This window comes from Rhyacophila brunnea, unplaced genomic scaffold, assembly GCF_057557595.1.
Source record: "Rhyacophila brunnea isolate RB1 unplaced genomic scaffold, BYU_Rbru_1.0 scaffold_22, whole genome shotgun sequence".
In the NCBI taxonomy this organism is placed as follows: Eukaryota; Metazoa; Arthropoda; class Insecta; order Trichoptera; family Rhyacophilidae; genus Rhyacophila; species Rhyacophila brunnea.
In genome coordinates, this window is record NW_028232882.1 from 32,569,519 (window position 1) to 32,584,277 (window position 14,759).

A 14,759-nucleotide genomic window follows, 5' to 3' on the forward strand; every position below is an offset into this window, starting at 1 on the left:
TTTGCACTACAATATTGAAAAATATATTTAATCAATACTTCTAAATAAAAAAAATGAGTTCAATTAGCACTCTCGTGGCGCATGTCTTGTGTACCTACAGTTAACTAGGAAGAAATAAAATTTGAATTTGACAACACACACCTTTACCCCTCCATACCAACCAGCCCCGCCTCACACTAGGCCTTAATCGAACGTATAACAAAGCCATTCGTTTGAATGTAAAACATCAGCAGTTTGTATGGCTGGGAATGTCTCAGGTGCAGATACCCAAGACTGAAGTCGCCACGCATTCTAGTTTGCATTGAATTAATTTATGAGAATGCTCATTATTATGAGAAGAGAGTCACGGTCATCTATTTCCAGTACGACAGCTCATGGTGAACTGTGATACAGCGAACTGCATGCATGCATGCATACATACATTTTACATAAAATAACGTAAATTTGTCACTGGATATTAAATTTATCTGTTCATTTATATAAAGTAGATTTCCAGGGGAGCGTTGAGTATTGTATTTCTGTAAAGCAGCAGTAGCCCAAATGAGTTTGGGAATCTCCGCAGTACAGTACGCTGGGAAACTGCCAAAAGATTGTAAGTAGAACCAAAAGCATCGTATGTATTTTGAAGTTGTAATATAGGTGCCGAATGTTATTTTTATATTTCACGTATTAGTAAGTATATTAAATATCTCAATATAATCTGAGAATTTTATATAACTAAACATTACACATCTCATGGAAAATATCAATATCCGAAGCGATTTTGTTGAATACAGTTATTGCCTAATGCATAATCGCATATAGTCACATAAAGATGTATACACAAGGCCTTTAGATATAAGGAAAATGACAAAGCGGAAAGCCCATTAATGTATATCATATCACAGTGGCGAAGACTCCATACTAGGCGATTATTTAAAGCTTACCTTCCTAAGAAAAATATTCTTTAATTGCATATTGACTTATTTATATAATCACTTGATTATTTATTCTATAAAATAATATATTTTGCCAACGAGAGATGCCGTAGGTGTAGGAATGTATTACACAGATAATTATAAAACAATCTACAAGGGTTTTAAAAAAATATACCACAGCGCGCCACCTGTCTTACGTAAATAAAGGTCGGATTATGTTTCAAATAATTCTCATTTTTTTTCACATGGAATTTGCCCAGTCTATCGAATTGTAAGAACTAAGGTAAGCTCCGATCGCAGAGCCTAAAACCGAAAAAAAAATCTATGGTGTTTAATCGAATATTAATAAATATAGACTGTTTCTAAAAATAAAAAGAAAAGTTATCTAATGATGTTTGATGTGTATAAATGTTTTGAAAAAATACGTAAATTAAACTGATTTTTTGAAGTATCATTAAATTAGTGTGTCGTTGTCATTAGTGTGTACCTAGCCATTAGTAGTAATATCGTATTATTTTCTTATTTCTCGTAGTATATACCTGACAAGTGTGTTCTTTTTATCAGATCTCCACAGCCTACCTCTTTCCAAAAGTCACCCTTCGCCACTGTCATATCATAATACTTAAAATAATAAAAGTCCATGGTTAAAAACTAATGAATTTTTATATCTAAATACAATTGAAATTACAATTGAAAAATTTTAAAATTCTAATTGTAATTCTAAAATTTTTCTAAAATTCAATCTATCTACTGGAGTATTCAGAGAATCGTGTCCGGAAACTTGATCGTATGCAGTTCGCCGCATCACACTTTACCGTGAAATGTTGTATCAGAAATATATGCCCGTATATTAAAGACCGTCCAACCTCTTTGGGTCGTACAGTACTGACATAAAATTCATGTCTAAATAAAACACGGTTCTTGTCAGTCTACATTTTACAAGAAGCCAACAGCAAACAAATTTTGAAAATATCATTTGTTAGGTTGGGTTAGGTTAGGTTAGGTTTTCATTCTTGAATACATGAATGTTGCCAAAATCAGCTATGAAAATTGAATCAATTTTATATTGAATCTAATAAAATTGAAACTGTATATTATACGATCATCTCTTTCCGATAAGAAAGCTCACGGCGAACTGTGCCACGATGAAATGTTTTAATATATAACCTTCAGAGCATATCCTGACCATGAAATACACAATAATATGTTATATTTCCCATGAACCTCACGACATATAAAATATATCTCTAAAATCATGTAACGTGTACTTAAGAATTATCATTAAGAGGAAAATAAACACAAATACATGGTATTTACTATTATAAAAGAATATGCAAAAAGTTCCTTGGCAAGGAATACGTGACTTGAAACTATTATATCATAAGACTTGCATTATAATTGCATACTTATAATTAAATATATTTGTAATTATATCCTATCAGCGCTCGAAATGGAAAATTTTACGAACCGGAGCGCACGATAATTTTACGAAAATATCAACTATTATATTATAATACTATACTACATTAATTGTAAATGTGATTTATAAAAATAAGTGTTATTTTTTATTATATGAAATATCTAGCTCAGACGGTCAAATTAATATTTCCACGAGCCGGAGCGATAATTTTGTGGATTTTGTGAACCGGAACGGCGCTCCGGTGCGTTCCGGTCCATTTCAAGCCCTGTATCCTATAATAATTATTTAACAAATTCATGATATTGTAAATTGATTATAAGAATAATTTATGTTGCTTAGAGTGTGTCATAATAATATGTGCAATTTTGCGGAATATGAGTTATTGCAAAAAATCCACCTACCAGAGGCAGAAGCGGAAAAAATGGAAGACTGCAATTTGAGATTATTCTGATTATTTATATTTTAAAGTATTTAAATTAATAAATACGTACCTATCTAAAAACAATAAAAAGCATTTTTTTTAAATTAAAGTCAAATATAAACTTATAATAATTAAAAAGAAACCTTATAAAACGTGAACCGTTAAGATCACATCTTATTGTAATATAATATTATTTTATAGTAATGTTTATTTTTAAACTTTAATACTTACCTATATTATTAAGTTTTCTCTGGCGAATAGTAAAGATTTTTGACAAATTCATAATTTTTATGTTTTTTTTTCTAAAAACGACGATTTTTTTTCTTTTGACCATGTTTGATTCTAATATGATCATAATATGGGCCTCCACAGAGTGGAAAAAAATAAAGAAAACATGGTCGAAAGAGTTTATATATGAAAAAAAATCAGCTGCAGAGGTTATTTCGTAATAATGTCGATTTCTCGAGAAATCAAAATGCTAATCTAAAATTCTCAAGAAAACAAATAATACTTGGTTTTGAAAGTTCACGAGTTTTGAGAAATGGAAAAAATCGAAAAAACATAAGCTAAGATACATAAAACCAATGCTATTAATATGGACGAAGCATCTGGAAAAAAATGACACTCACTTTTTTGTCGGGTCTGCCGAATGGCATAATCTGTTCTAACGCCATTATAATAAAGGTGGTATTGCTATAAATTCCCGATGCTTTTTGTCGGGTCTGCCGAATGGTTCGGTTCGAACGGGTTCGCTCAAATGGACATTGACACTAGAAACACTGTTCTAACGCCATTACAATAAAGGTAATATTGCTATAAATTCCCGATGCGTGATATCGCATAATGGAAATTGCGTGACGTCTACCTATACGTGTGCGAATGTCGCTATGCACGAATTTACTTGATAGCCTGTATTGAGTGCGTTGTCCATTAAAATTAATGTCATTGCATAAAACTGAAAAAAATGTATTTATATTGAAAGATAAATGCAAAACTCTAAAAGGATTTTCCAAACCACAAGGCGTGTTTGAGTATGACATGATATAACATTATTCTTAGAATTGATTATTGCAAAACATCTCTCAAATAGGTTAAAACAATCATTTTTTCATGGCAACAAGGTAAAGTTGTAATAAATTTTATATTATTAAGAAATTGCAGCTAATTGAGTAAAACAATTCTATATATTTTAGTATTCGGGCTGTTCAGATGTTCTTTATTGTTCCTTCTTTAGTAGTGGCATGGCAGAGAGCATTTTCAAGGGATAATGAAACGTCATGGAAGGAAGTAGATAAAAAACACATGGTAACAACTATAGAAAAAACTTCACGTAATTAGATTACGCGAGGTTTAATTAATTAAATATATGAGCATTAACATATACATTTTTTATCAATGTGATAGGCTGTGGTTAATCCACTGCACTGGGTGATGGTCTTCCAACTTTCACAGACCCGTATTTATATCAATTTAGCAATTTGGTAGGAGTTTCTTGCGTATGTTTATACTCCTTGAAAATTAAATGATACTATATTTTCTAAAATAAAAAAATAATCCATTAAAAATAGAAAGAGAAGTTTTTTTAGAAAAGTAGAGAAATGGGACCGAATCCTGGACAACAAAGAAATCTTTAATTATTTTGGAACCTGGATCGTGAAATCTTAAAAACATCGGACTTGAACCCGAAGCATGGTATGGTCGTTGGCGGGTGCTATTACTTATTTTACGTTTATATAGAGCCGTATCTATTTTTAGACAAAACAAAAGAAAATTATTTGGGTAAATGCAAAAAGGAAAGCCAACGGCACGCGGTGTTCCCAAGCGGTCACCCATCCAAGTACTATCCGCGCCCAATGTTGCTTAACTTCGGTGATCGGACGAGAACCGGTGCTTTCAAAATGGTATGGTCGTTGGCGGGTGCTTTTACTTATTTTACGTATATATACAGCCGTATCTATTTTTAGACGAAACAAAAGAAAATTATTTGGGAAAATGCAAGAAGGAAAGCCAACGGCACGCGGTGTTCCCAAGCGGTCACCCATCCACGTACTATCCGCGCCCAATGTTGCTTAACTTCGGTGATCGGACGAGAACCGGTGCTTTCAACATGGTATGGTCGTTGGCGAGTGCTTTTACTTCTTTTACATATATATATGAGGCCGTATCTATTTTTAGACAAAACAAAATTATATTGGAAAATGCAAAAAGGAAAGCCAACGGCACGCGGTGTTCCCAAGCGGTCACCCATCCAAGTACTATCCGCGCCCAATGTTGCTTAACTTCGGTGATCGGACGAGAACCGGTGCTTTAAACATGGTATGGTCGTTGGCGGGTGGCCTTACTTCTTTTACGTATATACACAGCCGTATCTATTTTTAGACGAAACAAAAGAAAATTATTTGGGAAAATGCAAAAAGGAAAGCCAACGGCACGCGGTGTTCCCAAGCGGTCACCCATCCAAGTACTATCCGCGCCCAATGTTGCTTAACTTCGGTGATCGGACGAGAACCGGTGCTTTCAACATGGTATGGTCGTTGGCGGGTGGCCTTACTTCTTTTACGTATATACACAGCCGTATCTATTTTTAGACGAAACAAAAGAAAATTATTTGGGAAAATGCAAAAAGGAAAGCCAACGGCACGCGGTGTTCCCAAGCGGTCACCCATCCAAGTACTATCCGCGCCCAATGTTGCTTAACTTCGGTGATCGGACGAGAACCGGTGCTTTAAACATGGTATGGTCGTTGGCGGGTGGCCTTACTTCTTTTACGTATATACACAGCCGTATCTATTTTTAGACGAAACAAAAGAAAATTATTTGGGAAAATGCAAAAAGGAAAGCCAACGGCACGCGGTGTTCCCAAGCGGTCACCCATCCAAGTGCTATCCGCGCCCAATGTTGCTTAACTTCGGTGATCGGACGAGAACCGGTGCTTTCAACATGGTATGGTCGTTGGCGGGTGGCCTTACTTCTTTTACGTATATACACAGCCGTATCTATTTTTAGACGAAACAAAAGAAAATTATTTGGGAAAATGCAAAAAGGAAAGCCAACGGCACGCGGTGTACCCAAGCGGCCACCCATCTAAGTACTATCCGCGCCCAATGTTGCTTAACTTCGGTGATCGGACGAGAACCGGTGCTTTCAACATGGTATGGTCGTTGGCGAGTGCTTTTACTTCTTTTACATATATATATGAGGCCGTATCTATTTTTAGACAAAACAAAAGAAAATTATTTTGGAAAATGCAAAAAGGAAAGCCAACGGCACGCGGTGTTCCCAAGCGGTCACCCATCCAAGTACTATCCGCGCCCAATGTTGCTTAACTTCGGTGATCGGACGAGAACCGGTGCTTTCAACATGGTATGGTCGTTGGCGAGTGCTTTTACTTCTTTTACATATATATATGAGGCCGTATCTATTTTTAGACAAAACAAAAGAAAATTATTTGGGAAAATGCGAAAAGGAAAGCCAACGGCACGCGGTGTTCCCAAGCGGTCACCCATCCAAGTACTATCCGCGCCCAATGTTGCTTAACTTCGGTGATCGGACGAGAACCGGTGCTTTCAACATGGTATGGTCGTTGGCGAGTGCTTTTACTTCTTTTACGTATATATATAAGGCCGTATCTATTTTTAGACAAAACAAAATTATATTGGAAAATGCAAAAAGGAAAGCCAACGGCACGCGGTGTTCCCAAGCGGTCACCCATCCAAGTACTATCCGCGCCCAATGTTGCTTAACTTCGGTGATCGGACGAGAACCGGTGCTTTCAACATGGTATGGTCGTTGGCGAGTGCTTTTACTTCTTTTACATATATATATATGAGGCCGTATCTATTTTTAGACAAAACAAAAGAAAATTATTTTGGAAAATGCAAAAAGGAAAGCCAACGGCACACGGTGTTCCCAAGCGGGCACCCATCCAAGTACTATCCGCGCCCAATGTTGCTTAACTTCGGTGATCGGACGAGAACCGGTGCTTTCAACATGGTATGGTGGTTGGCGGGTGCTCTTACTTCTTTTACGTATATACACAGCCGTATCTATTTTTAGACGAAACAAAAGAAAATTATTTGGGAAAATGCAAGAAGGAAAGCCAACGGCACGCGGTGTTCCCAAGCGGTCACCCATCCACGTACTATCCGCGCCCAATGTTGCTTAACTTCGGTGATCGGACGAGAACCGGTGCTTTCAACATGGTATGGTCGTTGGCGAGTGCTTTTACTTCTTTTACATATATATATGAGGCCGTATCTATTTTTAGACAAAACAAAAGAAAATTATTTTGGAAAATGCAAAAAGGAAAGCCAACGGCACGCGGTGTTCCCAAGCGGTCACCCATCCAAGTACTATCCGCGCCCAATGTTGCTTAACTTCGGTGATCGGACGAGAACCGGTGCTTTCAACATGGTATGGTCGTTGGCGGGTGGCCTTACTTCTTTTACGTATATACACAGCCGTATCTATTTTTAGACGAAACAAAAGAAAATTATTTTGGAAAATGCGAAAAGGAAAGCCAACGGCACGCGGTGTTCCCAAGCGGTCACCCATCCAAGTACTATCCGCGCCCAATGTTGCTTAACTTCGGTGATCGGACGAGAACCGGTGCTTTCAACATGGTATGGTCGTTGGCGGGTGGCCTTACTTCTTTTACGTATATACACAGCCGTATCTATTTTTAGACGAAACAAAAGAAAATTATTTGGGAAAATGCAAAAAGGAAAGCCAACGGCACGCGGTGTTCCCAAGCGGTCACCCATCCAAGTACTATCCGCGCCCAATGTTGCTTAACTTCGGTGATCGGACGAGAACCGGTGCTTTCAACATGGTATGGTCGTTGGCGAGTGCTTTTACTTCTTTTACATATATATATGAGGCCGTATCTATTTTTAGACAAAACAAAAGAAAATTATTTTGGAAAATGCAAAAAGGAAAGCCAACGGCACACGGTGTTCCCAAGCGGTCACCCATCCAAGTACTATCCGCGCCCAATGTTGCTTAACTTCGGTGATCGGACGAGAACCGGTGCTTTCAACATGGTATGGTGGTTGGCGGGTGCTCTTACTTCTTTTACGTATATACACAGCCGTATCTATTTTTAGACAAAACAAAAGAAAATTATTTGGGAAAATGCAAGAAGGAAAGCCAACGGCACGCGGTGTTCCCAAGCGGTCACCCATCCACGTACTATCCGCGCCCAATGTTGCTTAACTTCGGTGATCGGACGAGAACCGGTGCTTTCAACATGGTATGGTCGTTGGCGAGTGCTTTTACTTCTTTTACATATATATATGAGGCCGTATCTATTTTTAGACAAAACAAAAGAAAATTATTTTGGAAAATGCAAAAAGGAAAGCCAACGGCACGCGGTGTTCCCAAGCGGTCACCCATCCAAGTACTATCCGCGCCCAATGTTGCTTAACTTCGGTGATCGGACGAGAACCGGTGCTTTCAACATGGTATGGTCGTTGGCGGGTGGCCTTACTTCTTTTACGTATATACACAGCCGTATCTATTTTTAGACGAAACAAAAGAAAATTATTTTGGAAAATGCGAAAAGGAAAGCCAACGGCACGCGGTGTTCCCAAGCGGTCACCCATCCAAGTACTATCCGCGCCCAATGTTGCTTAACTTCGGTGATCGGACGAGAACCGGTGCTTTCAACATGGTATGGTCGTTGGCGGGTGGCCTTACTTCTTTTACGTATATACACAGCCGTATCTATTTTTAGACGAAACAAAAGAAAATTATTTGGGAAAATGCAAAAAGGAAAGCCAACGGCACGCGGTGTTCCCAAGCAGTCACCCATCCAAGTACTATCCGCGCCCAATGTTGCTTAACTTCGGTGATCGGACGAGAACCGGTGCTTTCAACATGGTATGGTCGTTGGCGGGTGGCCTTACTTCTTTTACGTATATACACAGCCGTATCTATTTTTAGACGAAACAAAAGAAAATTATTTGGGAAAATGCAAAAAGGAAAGCCAACGGCACGCGGTGTACCCAAGCGGCCACCCATCCAAGTACTATCCGCGCCCAATGTTGCTTAACTTCGGTGATCGGACGAAAACCGGTGCTTTCAACATGGTATGGTCGTTGGCGAGTGCTTTTACTTCTTTTACATATATATATGAGGCCGTATCTATTTTTAGACAAAACAAAAGAAAATTATTTTGGAAAATGCAAAAAGGAAAGCCAACGGCACGCGGTGTTCCCAAGCGGTCACCCATCCAAGTACTATCCGCGCCCAATGTTGCTTAACTTCGGTGATCGGACGAGAACCGGTGCTTTCAACATGGTATGGTCGTTGGCGAGTGCTTTTACTTCTTTTACATATATATATGAGGCCGTATCTATTTTTAGACAAAACAAAAGAAAATTATTTGGGAAAATGCGAAAAGGAAAGCCAACGGCACGCGGTGTTCCCAAGCGGTCACCCATCCAAGTACTATCCGCGCCCAATGTTGCTTAACTTCGGTGATCGGACGAGAACCGGTGCTTTCAACATGGTATGGTCGTTGGCGAGTGCTTTTACTTCTTTTACGTATATATATAAGGCCGTATCTATTTTTAGACAAAACAAAATTATATTGGAAAATGCAAAAAGGAAAGCCAACGGCACGCGGTGTTCCCAAGCGGTCACCCATCCAAGTACTATCCGCGCCCAATGTTGCTTAACTTCGGTGATCGGACGAGAACCGGTGCTTTCAACATGGTATGGTCGTTGGCCAGTGCTTTTACTTCTTTTACATATATATATGAGGCCGTATCTATTTTTAGACAAAACAAAAGAAAATTATTTTGGAAAATGCAAAAAGGAAAGCCAACGGCACGCGGTGTTCCCAAGCGGTCACCCATCCAAGTACTATCCGCGCCCAATGTTGCTTAACTTCGGTGATCGGACGAGAATCGGTGCTTTCAACATGGTATGGTCGTTGGCGAGTGCTTTTACTTCTTTTACATATATATATGAGGCCGTATCTATTTTTAGACAAAACAAAAGAAAATTATTTTGGAAAATGCAAAAAGGAAAGCCAACGGCACGCGGTGTTCCCAAGCGGTCACCCATCCAAGTACTATCCGCGCCCAATGTTGCTTAACTTCGGTGATCGGACGAGAACCGGTGCTTTCAACATGGTATGGTCGTTGGCGAGTGCTTTTACTTCTTTTACATATATATATGAGACCGTATCTATTTTTAGACAAAACAAAAGAAAATTATTTTGGAAAATGCAAAAAGGAAAGCCAACGGCACGCGGTGTTCCCAAGCGGTCACCCATCCAAGTACTATCCGCGCCCAATGTTGCTTAACTTCGGTGATCGGACGAGAACCGGTGCTTTCAACATGGTATGGTCGTTGGCGAGTGCTTTTACTTCTTTTACATATATATATGAGGCCGTATCTATTTTTAGACAAAACAAAAGAAAATTATTTTGGAAAATGCAAAAAGGAAAGCCAACGGCACACGGTGTTCCCAAGCGGTCACCCATCCAAGTACTATCCGCGCCCAATGTTGCTTAACTTCGGTGATCGGACGAGAACCGGTGCTTTCAACATGGTATGGTCGTTGGCGGATGCTCTTACTTCTTTTACGTATATACACAGCCGTATCTATTTTTAGACGAAACAAAAGAAAATTATTTGGGAAAATGCAAAAAGGAAAGCCAACGGCACGCGGTGTTCCCAAGCGGTCACCCATCCAAGTACTATCCGCGCCCAATGTTGCTTAACTTCGGTGATCGGACGAGAACCGGTGCTTTCAACATGGTATGGTCGTTGGCGAGTGCTTTTACTTCTTTTACATATATATATGAGACCGTATCTATTTTTAGACAAAACAAAAGAAAATTATTTTGGAAAATGCAAAAAGGAAAGCCAACGGCACGCGGTGTTCCCAAGCGGCCACCCATCCAAGTACTATCCGCGCCCAATGTTGCTTAACTTCGGTGATCGGACGAGAACCGGTGCTTTCAACATGGTATGGTCGTTGGCGGGTGCTCTTACTTCTTTTACGTATATACACAGCCGTATCTATTTTTAGACGAAACAAAAGAAAATTATTTGGGAAAATGCAAAAAGGAAAGCCAACGGCACGCGGTGTTCCCAAGCGGTCACCCATCCAAGTACTATCCGCGCCCAATGTTGCTTAACTTCGGTGATCGGACGAGAACCGGTGCTTTCAACATGTTATGGTCGTTGGCGAGTGCTTTTACTTCTTTTACATATATATATGAGGCCGTATCTATTTTAAGACAAAACAAAAGAAAATTATTTTGGAAAATGCAAAAAGGAAAGCCAACGGCACGCGGTGTTCCCAAGCGGTCACCCATCCAAGTACTATCCGCGCCCAATGTTGCTTAACTTCGGTGATCGGACGAGAACGGGTGCTTTCAACATGGTATGGTCGTTGGCGAGTGCTTTTACTTCTTTTACGTATATATATAAGGCCGTATCTATTTTTAGACAAAACAAAATTATATTGGAAAATGCAAAAAGGAAAGCCAACGGCACGCGGTGTTCCCAAGCGGTCACCCATCCAAGTACTATCCGCGCCCAATGTTGCTTAACTTCGGTGATCGGACGAGAACCGGTGCTTTCAACATGGTATGGTCGTTGGCGGGTGCTCTTACTTCTTTTACGTATATACACAGCCGTATCTATTTTTAGACGAAACAAAAGAAAATTATTTGGGAAAATGCAAAAAGGAAAGCCAACGGCACGCGGTGTTCCCAAGCGGTCACCCATCCAAGTACTATCCGCCCCCAATGTTGCTTAACTTCGGTAATCGGACGAGAACCGGTGCTTTCAACATGGTATGGTCGTTGGCGGGTGGCCTTACTTCTTTTACGTATATACACAGCCGTATCTATTTTTAGACGAAACAAAAGAAAATTATTTTGGAAAATGCGAAAAGGAAAGCCAACGGCACGCGGTGTTCCCAAGCGGTCACCCATCCAAGTACTATCCGCGCCCAATGTTGCTTAACTTCGGTGATCGGACGAGAACCGGTGCTTTCAACATGGTATGGTCGTTGGCGGGTGGCCTTACTTCTTTTACGTATATACACAGCCGTATCTATTTTTAGACGAAACAAAAGAAAATTATTTGGGAAAATGCAAAAAGGAAAGCCAACGGCACGCGGTGTTCCCAAGCGGTCACCCATCCAAGTACTATCCGCGCCCAATGTTGCTTAACTTCGGTGATCGGACGAGAACCGGTGCTTTCAACATGGTATGGTCGTTGGCGGGTGGCCTTACTTCTTTTACGTATATACACAGCCGTATCTATTTTTAGACGAAACAAAAGAAAATTATTTTGGAAAATGCGAAAAGGAAAGCCAACGGCACGCGGTGTTCCCAAGCGGTCACCCATCCAAGTACTATCCGCGCCCAATGTTGCTTAACTTCGGTGATCGGACGAGAACCGGTGCTTTCAACATGGTATGGTCGTTGGCGAGTGCTTTTACTTCTTTTACGTATATATATAAGGCCGTATCTATTTTTAGACAAAACAAAATTATATTGGAAAATGCAAAAAGGAAAGCCAACGGCACGAGGTGTTCCCAAGCGGTCACCCATCCAAGTACTATCCGCGCCCAATGTTGCTTAACTTCGGTGATCGGACGAGAACCGGTGCTTTCAACATGGTATGGTCGTTGGCGGGTGGCCTTACTTCTTTTACGTATATACACAGCCGTATCTATTTTTAGACGAAACAAAAGAAAATTATTTTGGAAAATGCGAAAAGGAAAGCCAACGGCACGCGGTGTTCCCAAGCGGTCACCCATCCAAGTACTATCCGCGCCCAATGTTGCTTAACTTCGGTGATCGGACGAGAACCGGTGCTTTCAACATGGTATGGTCGTTGGCGAGTGCTTTTACTTCTTTTACGTATATATATAAGGCCGTATCTATTTTTAGACAAAACAAAATTATATTGGAAAATGCAAAAAGGAAAGCCAACGGCACGCGGTGTTCCCAAGCGGTCACCCATCCAAGTACTATCCGCGCCCAATGTTGCTTAACTTCGGTGATCGGACGAGAACCGGTGCTTTCAACATGGTATGGTCGTTGGCGGGTGGCCTTACTTCTTTTACGTATATACACAGCCGTATCTATTTTTAGACGAAACAAAAGAAAATTATTTGGGAAAATGCAAAAAGGAAAGCCAACGGCACGCGGTGTTCCCAAGCGGTCACCCATCCAAGTACTATCCGCGCCCAATGTTGCTTAACTTCGGTGATCGGACGAGAACCGGTGCTTTCAACATGGTATGGTCGTTGGCGGGTGGCCTTACTTATTTTACGTATATACACAGCCGTATCTATTTTTAGACGAAACAAAAGAAAATTATTTGGGAAAATGCAAAAAGGAAAGCCAACGGCACGCGGTGTACCCAAGCGGCCACCCATCCAAGTACTATCCGCGCCCAATGTTGCTTAACTTCGGTGATCGGACGAAAACCGGTGCTTTCAACATGGTATGGTCGTTGGCGAGTGCTTTTACTTCTTTTACATATATATATGAGGCCGTATCTATTTTTAGACAAAACAAAAGAAAATTATTTTGGAAAATGCAAAAAGGAAAGCCAACGGCACGCGGTGTTCCCAAGCGGTCACCCATCCAAGTACTATCCGCGCCCAATGTTGCTTAACTTCGGTGATCGGACGAGAACCGGTGCTTTCAACATGGTATGGTCGTTGGCGAGTGCTTTTACTTCTTTTACATATATATATGAGGCCGTATCTATTTTTAGACAAAACAAAAGAAAATTATTTGGGAAAATGCGAAAAGGAAAGCCAACGGCACGCGGTGTTCCCAAGCGGTCACCCATCCAAGTACTATCCGCGCCCAATGTTGCTTAACTTCGGTGATCGGACGAGAACCGGTGCTTTCAACATGGTATGGTCGTTGGCGAGTGCTTTTACTTCTTTTACGTATATATATAAGGCCGTATCTATTTTTAGACAAAACAAAATTATATTGGAAAATGCAAAAAGGAAAGCCAACGGCACGCGGTGTTCCCAAGCGGTCACCCATCCAAGTACTATCCGCGCCCAATGTTGCTTAACTTCGGTGATCGGACGAGAACCGGTGCTTTCAACATGGTATGGTCGTTGGCGAGTGCTTTTACTTCTTTTACATATATATATGAGACCGTATCTATTTTTAGACAAAACAAAAGAAAATTATTTTGGAAAATGCAAAAAGGAAAGCCAACGGCACGCGGTGTTCCCAAGCGGTCACCCATCCAAGTACTATCCGCGCCCAATGTTGCTTAACTTCGGTGATCGGACGAGAACCGGTGCTTTCAACATGGTATGGTCGTTGGCGAGTGCTTTTACTTCTTTTACATATATATATGAGGCCGTATCTATTTTTAGACAAAACAAAAGAAAATTATTTTGGAAAATGCAAAAAGGAAAGCCAACGGCACACGGTGTTCCCAAGCGGTCACCCATCCAAGTACTATCCGCGCCCAATGTTGCTTAACTTCGGTGATCGGACGAGAACCGGTGCTTTCAACATGGTATGGTCGTTGGCGGATGCTCTTACTTCTTTTACGTATATACACAGCCGTATCTATTTTTAGACGAAACAAAAGAAAATTATTTGGGAAAATGCAAAAAGGAAAGCCAACGGCACGCGGTGTTCCCAAGCGGTCACCCATCCAAGTACTATCCGCGCCCAATGTTGCTTAACTTCGGTGATCGGACGAGAACCGGTGCTTTCAACATGGTATGGTCGTTGGCGAGTGCTTTTACTTCTTTTACATATATATATGAGACCGTATCTATTTTTAGACAAAACAAAAGAAAATTATTTTGGAAAATGCAAAAAGGAAAGCCAACGGCACGCGGTGTTCCCAAGCGGCCACCCATCCAAGTACTATCCGCGCCCAATGTTGCTTAACTTCGGTGATCGGACGAGAACCGGTGCTTTCAACATGGTATGGTCGTTGGCGGGTGCTCTTACTTCTTTTACGTATATACACAGCC

General features: G+C 40.5%; 49 non-coding genes across 49 annotated transcripts; all 49 read right to left on the reverse strand.

Moving 5' to 3' along the window:
* Positions 1-4,554: 4,554 nt before the first annotated feature.
* On the reverse strand, positions 4,555-4,673 carry LOC147070372 (5S ribosomal RNA). Its single transcript, XR_015071023.1, has one exon. It is a non-coding gene; the product is annotated as a 5S ribosomal RNA (ribosomal RNA).
* Positions 4,674-4,763: 90 nt separating this feature from the next.
* Positions 4,764-4,882, reverse strand: LOC147070373 (5S ribosomal RNA). Its single transcript, XR_015071025.1, has one exon. It is a non-coding gene; the product is annotated as a 5S ribosomal RNA (ribosomal RNA).
* An 87-nt stretch (positions 4,883-4,969) lies between these two features.
* On the reverse strand, positions 4,970-5,088 carry LOC147070374 (5S ribosomal RNA). Its single transcript, XR_015071020.1, has one exon. It is a non-coding gene; the product is annotated as a 5S ribosomal RNA (ribosomal RNA).
* A 90-nt stretch (positions 5,089-5,178) lies between these two features.
* Positions 5,179-5,297, reverse strand: LOC147070375 (5S ribosomal RNA). The gene has a single exon (XR_015071097.1). It is a non-coding gene; the product is annotated as a 5S ribosomal RNA (ribosomal RNA).
* A 90-nt stretch (positions 5,298-5,387) lies between these two features.
* LOC147070376 (5S ribosomal RNA) lies at positions 5,388-5,506 on the reverse strand. Its single transcript, XR_015071021.1, has one exon. It is a non-coding gene; the product is annotated as a 5S ribosomal RNA (ribosomal RNA).
* A 90-nt stretch (positions 5,507-5,596) lies between these two features.
* On the reverse strand, positions 5,597-5,715 carry LOC147070377 (5S ribosomal RNA). The gene has a single exon (XR_015071038.1). It is a non-coding gene; the product is annotated as a 5S ribosomal RNA (ribosomal RNA).
* A 90-nt stretch (positions 5,716-5,805) lies between these two features.
* LOC147070378 (5S ribosomal RNA) lies at positions 5,806-5,924 on the reverse strand. The gene has a single exon (XR_015071039.1). It is a non-coding gene; the product is annotated as a 5S ribosomal RNA (ribosomal RNA).
* A 92-nt stretch (positions 5,925-6,016) lies between these two features.
* On the reverse strand, positions 6,017-6,135 carry LOC147070379 (5S ribosomal RNA). The gene has a single exon (XR_015071002.1). It is a non-coding gene; the product is annotated as a 5S ribosomal RNA (ribosomal RNA).
* Positions 6,136-6,227: 92 nt separating this feature from the next.
* LOC147070380 (5S ribosomal RNA) lies at positions 6,228-6,346 on the reverse strand. The gene has a single exon (XR_015071013.1). It is a non-coding gene; the product is annotated as a 5S ribosomal RNA (ribosomal RNA).
* An 87-nt stretch (positions 6,347-6,433) lies between these two features.
* On the reverse strand, positions 6,434-6,552 carry LOC147070381 (5S ribosomal RNA). Its single transcript, XR_015071024.1, has one exon. It is a non-coding gene; the product is annotated as a 5S ribosomal RNA (ribosomal RNA).
* Positions 6,553-6,646: 94 nt separating this feature from the next.
* On the reverse strand, positions 6,647-6,765 carry LOC147070382 (5S ribosomal RNA). The gene has a single exon (XR_015071054.1). It is a non-coding gene; the product is annotated as a 5S ribosomal RNA (ribosomal RNA).
* A 90-nt stretch (positions 6,766-6,855) lies between these two features.
* Positions 6,856-6,974, reverse strand: LOC147070383 (5S ribosomal RNA). The gene has a single exon (XR_015071026.1). It is a non-coding gene; the product is annotated as a 5S ribosomal RNA (ribosomal RNA).
* A 92-nt stretch (positions 6,975-7,066) lies between these two features.
* On the reverse strand, positions 7,067-7,185 carry LOC147070384 (5S ribosomal RNA). Its single transcript, XR_015071035.1, has one exon. It is a non-coding gene; the product is annotated as a 5S ribosomal RNA (ribosomal RNA).
* Positions 7,186-7,275: 90 nt separating this feature from the next.
* LOC147070385 (5S ribosomal RNA) lies at positions 7,276-7,394 on the reverse strand. Its single transcript, XR_015071047.1, has one exon. It is a non-coding gene; the product is annotated as a 5S ribosomal RNA (ribosomal RNA).
* Positions 7,395-7,484: 90 nt separating this feature from the next.
* Positions 7,485-7,603, reverse strand: LOC147070386 (5S ribosomal RNA). Its single transcript, XR_015071058.1, has one exon. It is a non-coding gene; the product is annotated as a 5S ribosomal RNA (ribosomal RNA).
* Positions 7,604-7,695: 92 nt separating this feature from the next.
* LOC147070387 (5S ribosomal RNA) lies at positions 7,696-7,814 on the reverse strand. The gene has a single exon (XR_015071042.1). It is a non-coding gene; the product is annotated as a 5S ribosomal RNA (ribosomal RNA).
* A 90-nt stretch (positions 7,815-7,904) lies between these two features.
* On the reverse strand, positions 7,905-8,023 carry LOC147070388 (5S ribosomal RNA). Its single transcript, XR_015071027.1, has one exon. It is a non-coding gene; the product is annotated as a 5S ribosomal RNA (ribosomal RNA).
* Positions 8,024-8,115: 92 nt separating this feature from the next.
* LOC147070389 (5S ribosomal RNA) lies at positions 8,116-8,234 on the reverse strand. The gene has a single exon (XR_015071060.1). It is a non-coding gene; the product is annotated as a 5S ribosomal RNA (ribosomal RNA).
* Positions 8,235-8,324: 90 nt separating this feature from the next.
* LOC147070390 (5S ribosomal RNA) lies at positions 8,325-8,443 on the reverse strand. Its single transcript, XR_015071061.1, has one exon. It is a non-coding gene; the product is annotated as a 5S ribosomal RNA (ribosomal RNA).
* A 90-nt stretch (positions 8,444-8,533) lies between these two features.
* On the reverse strand, positions 8,534-8,652 carry LOC147070391 (5S ribosomal RNA). The gene has a single exon (XR_015071022.1). It is a non-coding gene; the product is annotated as a 5S ribosomal RNA (ribosomal RNA).
* Positions 8,653-8,742: 90 nt separating this feature from the next.
* LOC147070392 (5S ribosomal RNA) lies at positions 8,743-8,861 on the reverse strand. The gene has a single exon (XR_015071045.1). It is a non-coding gene; the product is annotated as a 5S ribosomal RNA (ribosomal RNA).
* A 92-nt stretch (positions 8,862-8,953) lies between these two features.
* LOC147070393 (5S ribosomal RNA) lies at positions 8,954-9,072 on the reverse strand. The gene has a single exon (XR_015071062.1). It is a non-coding gene; the product is annotated as a 5S ribosomal RNA (ribosomal RNA).
* A 92-nt stretch (positions 9,073-9,164) lies between these two features.
* On the reverse strand, positions 9,165-9,283 carry LOC147070394 (5S ribosomal RNA). Its single transcript, XR_015071063.1, has one exon. It is a non-coding gene; the product is annotated as a 5S ribosomal RNA (ribosomal RNA).
* An 87-nt stretch (positions 9,284-9,370) lies between these two features.
* LOC147070395 (5S ribosomal RNA) lies at positions 9,371-9,489 on the reverse strand. Its single transcript, XR_015071065.1, has one exon. It is a non-coding gene; the product is annotated as a 5S ribosomal RNA (ribosomal RNA).
* Positions 9,490-9,581: 92 nt separating this feature from the next.
* LOC147070396 (5S ribosomal RNA) lies at positions 9,582-9,700 on the reverse strand. Its single transcript, XR_015071037.1, has one exon. It is a non-coding gene; the product is annotated as a 5S ribosomal RNA (ribosomal RNA).
* A 92-nt stretch (positions 9,701-9,792) lies between these two features.
* Positions 9,793-9,911, reverse strand: LOC147070397 (5S ribosomal RNA). Its single transcript, XR_015071066.1, has one exon. It is a non-coding gene; the product is annotated as a 5S ribosomal RNA (ribosomal RNA).
* Positions 9,912-10,003: 92 nt separating this feature from the next.
* LOC147070398 (5S ribosomal RNA) lies at positions 10,004-10,122 on the reverse strand. The gene has a single exon (XR_015071067.1). It is a non-coding gene; the product is annotated as a 5S ribosomal RNA (ribosomal RNA).
* Positions 10,123-10,214: 92 nt separating this feature from the next.
* Positions 10,215-10,333, reverse strand: LOC147070399 (5S ribosomal RNA). Its single transcript, XR_015071014.1, has one exon. It is a non-coding gene; the product is annotated as a 5S ribosomal RNA (ribosomal RNA).
* Positions 10,334-10,423: 90 nt separating this feature from the next.
* LOC147070400 (5S ribosomal RNA) lies at positions 10,424-10,542 on the reverse strand. The gene has a single exon (XR_015071068.1). It is a non-coding gene; the product is annotated as a 5S ribosomal RNA (ribosomal RNA).
* A 92-nt stretch (positions 10,543-10,634) lies between these two features.
* LOC147070401 (5S ribosomal RNA) lies at positions 10,635-10,753 on the reverse strand. Its single transcript, XR_015071018.1, has one exon. It is a non-coding gene; the product is annotated as a 5S ribosomal RNA (ribosomal RNA).
* Positions 10,754-10,843: 90 nt separating this feature from the next.
* LOC147070402 (5S ribosomal RNA) lies at positions 10,844-10,962 on the reverse strand. Its single transcript, XR_015071029.1, has one exon. It is a non-coding gene; the product is annotated as a 5S ribosomal RNA (ribosomal RNA).
* Positions 10,963-11,054: 92 nt separating this feature from the next.
* On the reverse strand, positions 11,055-11,173 carry LOC147070403 (5S ribosomal RNA). The gene has a single exon (XR_015071031.1). It is a non-coding gene; the product is annotated as a 5S ribosomal RNA (ribosomal RNA).
* Positions 11,174-11,260: 87 nt separating this feature from the next.
* LOC147070404 (5S ribosomal RNA) lies at positions 11,261-11,379 on the reverse strand. Its single transcript, XR_015071069.1, has one exon. It is a non-coding gene; the product is annotated as a 5S ribosomal RNA (ribosomal RNA).
* A 90-nt stretch (positions 11,380-11,469) lies between these two features.
* Positions 11,470-11,588, reverse strand: LOC147070405 (5S ribosomal RNA). The gene has a single exon (XR_015071051.1). It is a non-coding gene; the product is annotated as a 5S ribosomal RNA (ribosomal RNA).
* A 90-nt stretch (positions 11,589-11,678) lies between these two features.
* LOC147070406 (5S ribosomal RNA) lies at positions 11,679-11,797 on the reverse strand. Its single transcript, XR_015071070.1, has one exon. It is a non-coding gene; the product is annotated as a 5S ribosomal RNA (ribosomal RNA).
* A 90-nt stretch (positions 11,798-11,887) lies between these two features.
* LOC147070407 (5S ribosomal RNA) lies at positions 11,888-12,006 on the reverse strand. Its single transcript, XR_015071071.1, has one exon. It is a non-coding gene; the product is annotated as a 5S ribosomal RNA (ribosomal RNA).
* A 90-nt stretch (positions 12,007-12,096) lies between these two features.
* On the reverse strand, positions 12,097-12,215 carry LOC147070408 (5S ribosomal RNA). The gene has a single exon (XR_015071072.1). It is a non-coding gene; the product is annotated as a 5S ribosomal RNA (ribosomal RNA).
* Positions 12,216-12,302: 87 nt separating this feature from the next.
* LOC147070409 (5S ribosomal RNA) lies at positions 12,303-12,421 on the reverse strand. The gene has a single exon (XR_015070996.1). It is a non-coding gene; the product is annotated as a 5S ribosomal RNA (ribosomal RNA).
* A 90-nt stretch (positions 12,422-12,511) lies between these two features.
* On the reverse strand, positions 12,512-12,630 carry LOC147070410 (5S ribosomal RNA). Its single transcript, XR_015071073.1, has one exon. It is a non-coding gene; the product is annotated as a 5S ribosomal RNA (ribosomal RNA).
* Positions 12,631-12,717: 87 nt separating this feature from the next.
* LOC147070411 (5S ribosomal RNA) lies at positions 12,718-12,836 on the reverse strand. The gene has a single exon (XR_015071074.1). It is a non-coding gene; the product is annotated as a 5S ribosomal RNA (ribosomal RNA).
* Positions 12,837-12,926: 90 nt separating this feature from the next.
* On the reverse strand, positions 12,927-13,045 carry LOC147070412 (5S ribosomal RNA). Its single transcript, XR_015071076.1, has one exon. It is a non-coding gene; the product is annotated as a 5S ribosomal RNA (ribosomal RNA).
* Positions 13,046-13,135: 90 nt separating this feature from the next.
* LOC147070413 (5S ribosomal RNA) lies at positions 13,136-13,254 on the reverse strand. The gene has a single exon (XR_015071046.1). It is a non-coding gene; the product is annotated as a 5S ribosomal RNA (ribosomal RNA).
* Positions 13,255-13,346: 92 nt separating this feature from the next.
* On the reverse strand, positions 13,347-13,465 carry LOC147070414 (5S ribosomal RNA). The gene has a single exon (XR_015071077.1). It is a non-coding gene; the product is annotated as a 5S ribosomal RNA (ribosomal RNA).
* Positions 13,466-13,557: 92 nt separating this feature from the next.
* On the reverse strand, positions 13,558-13,676 carry LOC147070415 (5S ribosomal RNA). The gene has a single exon (XR_015071078.1). It is a non-coding gene; the product is annotated as a 5S ribosomal RNA (ribosomal RNA).
* An 87-nt stretch (positions 13,677-13,763) lies between these two features.
* LOC147070416 (5S ribosomal RNA) lies at positions 13,764-13,882 on the reverse strand. Its single transcript, XR_015071079.1, has one exon. It is a non-coding gene; the product is annotated as a 5S ribosomal RNA (ribosomal RNA).
* A 92-nt stretch (positions 13,883-13,974) lies between these two features.
* LOC147070417 (5S ribosomal RNA) lies at positions 13,975-14,093 on the reverse strand. Its single transcript, XR_015071080.1, has one exon. It is a non-coding gene; the product is annotated as a 5S ribosomal RNA (ribosomal RNA).
* A 92-nt stretch (positions 14,094-14,185) lies between these two features.
* On the reverse strand, positions 14,186-14,304 carry LOC147070418 (5S ribosomal RNA). The gene has a single exon (XR_015071015.1). It is a non-coding gene; the product is annotated as a 5S ribosomal RNA (ribosomal RNA).
* Positions 14,305-14,394: 90 nt separating this feature from the next.
* On the reverse strand, positions 14,395-14,513 carry LOC147070419 (5S ribosomal RNA). Its single transcript, XR_015071081.1, has one exon. It is a non-coding gene; the product is annotated as a 5S ribosomal RNA (ribosomal RNA).
* Positions 14,514-14,605: 92 nt separating this feature from the next.
* On the reverse strand, positions 14,606-14,724 carry LOC147070420 (5S ribosomal RNA). The gene has a single exon (XR_015071019.1). It is a non-coding gene; the product is annotated as a 5S ribosomal RNA (ribosomal RNA).
* Between the last annotated feature and the right edge of the window lie 35 nt (positions 14,725-14,759).